Source organism: Hypomesus nipponensis, chromosome 12 (genome assembly GCF_054491055.1).
Source record: "Hypomesus nipponensis isolate SF chromosome 12, ASM5449105v1, whole genome shotgun sequence".
Classification (NCBI taxonomy): domain Eukaryota; kingdom Metazoa; phylum Chordata; class Actinopteri; order Osmeriformes; family Osmeridae; genus Hypomesus; species Hypomesus nipponensis.
In genome coordinates this window covers 17,027,501-17,030,000 of record NC_140372.1, presented here as the reverse complement: position 1 = coordinate 17,030,000, position 2,500 = coordinate 17,027,501, and the positions used below count along the sequence as shown (strand labels likewise).

Genomic DNA, 2,500 nt, shown 5'->3' with positions numbered 1-2,500 from the left:
GTCAAAATGAAAACAGCTTCCAGCCCCTTTCATGAAGGACTACTTGTGCATATTGCAAGATGTCAGTTTCTAAGTGAATGAGCAAAAGAGCATACAGCACCTGGTATTCCCAGGCGGTCTCCCATCCAAGTACTAACCAGGCCCGACCCTGCTTAGCTTCCGAGATCAGACGAGATCGGGCGTTGCCAGGCTGGTATGGCCGTACGAAATAAGTTGACAACCATAGGCTACTTATCCATATACAGATTTAGCAATTGACAATGCAAGGTAGTCTCTCTCTCTCTCTCTCTCTCTCTCTCTCTCTCGTGTCAAAATGAAAACAGCTTCCAGCCCCTTTCATGAAGGACTACTTGTGCATATTGCAAGATGTCAGTTTCTAAGTGAATGAGCAAAAGAGCATACAGCACCTGGTATTCCCAGGCGGTCTCCCATCCAAGTACTAACCAGGCCCGACCCTGCTTAGCTTCCGAGATCAGACGAGATCGGGCGTTGCCAGGCTGGTATGGCCGTACGAAATAAGTTGACAACCATAGGCTACTTATCCATATACAGATTTAGCAATTGACAATGCAAGGTGGTCTCTCTCTCTCTCTCTCGTGTCAAAATGAAAACAGCTTCCAGCCCCTTTCATGAAGGACTACTTGTGCATATTGCAAGATGTCAGTTTCTAAGTGAATGAGCAAAAGAGCATACAGCACCTGGTATTCCCAGGCGGTCTCCCATCCAAGTACTAACCAGGCCCTAGCCTGCTTAGCTTCCGAGATCAGACGAGATCGGGCGTTGCCAGGCTGGTATGGCCGTACGAAATAAGTTGACAACCATAGGCTACTTATCCATATACAGATTTAGCAATTGACAATGCAAGGTAGTCTCTCTCTCTCTCTCGTGTCAAAATGAAAACAGCTTCCAGCCCCTTTCATGAAGGACTACTTGTGCATATTGCAAGATTTCAGTTTCTAAGTGAATGAGCAAAAGAGCATACAGCACCTGGTATTCCCAGGCGGTCTCCCATCCAAGTACTAACCAGGCCCGACCCTGCTTAGCTTCCGAGATCAGACGAGATCGGGCGTTGCCAGGCTGGTATGGCCGTATGAAATAAGTTGACAACCATAGGCTACTTATCCATATACAGATTTAGCAATTGACAATGCAAGGTAGTCTCTCTCTCTCTCTCTCTCTCTCTCTCTCTCGTGTCAAAATGAAAACAGCTTCCAGCCCCTTTCATGAAGGACTACTTGTGCATATTGCAAGATTTCAGTTTCTAAGTGAATGAGCAAAAGAGCAGACAGCACCTGGTATTCCCAGGCGGTCTCAAATCCAAGTACTAACCAGGCCCGACCCTGCTTAGCTTCCGAGATCAGACGAGATCGGGCGTTGCCAGGCTGGTATGGCCGTACCAAATAAGTTGACAACCAAAGGCTACTTATCCATATACAGATTTAGCAATTGACAATGCAAGGTAGTCTCTCTCTCTCTCTCTCTCGTGTCAAAATGAAAACAGCTTCCAGCCCCTTTCATGAAGGACTACTTGTGCATATTGCAAGATGTCAGTTTCTAAGTGAATGAGCAAAAGAGCATACAGCACCTGGTATTCCCAGGCGGTCTCCCATCCAAGTACTAACCAGGCCCGACCCTGCTTAGCTTCCGAGATCAGACGAGATCGGGCGTTGCCAGGCTGGTATGGCCGTACGAAATAAGTTGACAACCATAGGCTACTTATCCATATACAGATTTAGCAATTGACAATGCAAGGTAGTCTCTCTCTCTCTCTCGTGTCAAAATGAAAACAGCTTCCAGCCCCTTTCATGAAGGACTACTTGTGCATATTGCAAGATTTCAGTTTCTAAGTGAATGAGCAAAAGAGCATACAGCACCTGGTATTCCCAGGCGGTCTCCCATCCAAGTACTAACCAGGCCCGACCCTGCTTAGCTTCCGAGATCAGACGAGATCGGGCATTGCCAGGCTGGTATGGCCGTACGAAATAAGTTGACAACCATAGGCTACTTATCCATATACAGATTTAGCAATTGACAATGCAAGGTAGTCTCTCTCTCTCTCTCTCTCTCTCTCTCTCTCTCTCTCTCTCTCTCTCTCTCTCTCTCTCTCTCTCTCTCGTGTCAAAATGAAAACAGCTTCCAGCCCCTTTCATGAAGGACTACTTGTGCATATTGCAAGATTTCAGTTTCTATGTGAATGAGCAAAAGAGCAGACAGCACCTGGTATTCCCAGGCGGTCTCCCATCCAAGTACTAACCAGGCCCGACCCTGCTTAGCTTCCAAGATCAGACGAGATCGGGCGTTGCCAGGCTGGTATGGCCGTACCAAATAAGTTGACAACCAAAGGCTACTTATCCATATACAGATTTAGCAATTGACAATGCAAGGTAGTCTCTCTCTCTCTCTCTCTCGTGTCAAAATGAAAACAGCTTCCAGCCCCTTTCATGAAGGACTACTTGTGCATATTGCAAGATGTCAGTTTCTAAGTGAATGAGCAAAAGAG

General features: G+C 46.6%; 7 non-coding genes and 2 pseudogenes across 7 annotated transcripts in view; all 9 read right to left on the bottom strand.

Annotated features, from left to right (window-relative positions):
• Nucleotides 1-88: 88 nt before the first annotated feature.
• Nucleotides 89-207, bottom strand: LOC146265228 (5S ribosomal RNA). Its single transcript, XR_014726334.1, has one exon. It is a non-coding gene; the product is annotated as a 5S ribosomal RNA (ribosomal RNA).
• Nucleotides 208-395: 188 nt separating this feature from the next.
• Nucleotides 396-514, bottom strand: LOC146265227 (5S ribosomal RNA). The gene has a single exon (XR_014726333.1). It is a non-coding gene; the product is annotated as a 5S ribosomal RNA (ribosomal RNA).
• Nucleotides 515-686: 172 nt separating this feature from the next.
• LOC146265226 (5S ribosomal RNA) lies at nt 687-805 on the bottom strand. Its single transcript, XR_014729260.1, has one exon. It is a non-coding gene; the product is annotated as a 5S ribosomal RNA (ribosomal RNA).
• Nucleotides 806-975: 170 nt separating this feature from the next.
• LOC146265225 (5S ribosomal RNA) lies at nt 976-1,094 on the bottom strand. Its single transcript, XR_014725199.1, has one exon. It is a non-coding gene; the product is annotated as a 5S ribosomal RNA (ribosomal RNA).
• A 186-nt stretch (nt 1,095-1,280) lies between these two features.
• LOC146265224 (5S ribosomal RNA) lies at nt 1,281-1,399 on the bottom strand (annotated as a pseudogene).
• A 174-nt stretch (nt 1,400-1,573) lies between these two features.
• On the bottom strand, nt 1,574-1,692 carry LOC146265223 (5S ribosomal RNA). Its single transcript, XR_014726332.1, has one exon. It is a non-coding gene; the product is annotated as a 5S ribosomal RNA (ribosomal RNA).
• A 170-nt stretch (nt 1,693-1,862) lies between these two features.
• Nucleotides 1,863-1,981, bottom strand: LOC146265222 (5S ribosomal RNA). Its single transcript, XR_014728393.1, has one exon. It is a non-coding gene; the product is annotated as a 5S ribosomal RNA (ribosomal RNA).
• Nucleotides 1,982-2,205: 224 nt separating this feature from the next.
• LOC146265221 (5S ribosomal RNA) lies at nt 2,206-2,324 on the bottom strand (annotated as a pseudogene).
• Nucleotides 2,325-2,498: 174 nt separating this feature from the next.
• Nucleotides 2,499-2,500, bottom strand: part of LOC146265220 (5S ribosomal RNA) — a 119-nt gene continuing 117 nt past the window's right edge. Inside the window, exon 1 of the ribosomal RNA XR_014726330.1 lies at nt 2,499-2,500. This exon is cut by the window's right edge and continues 117 nt beyond it. This is a non-coding gene — a ribosomal RNA (5S ribosomal RNA).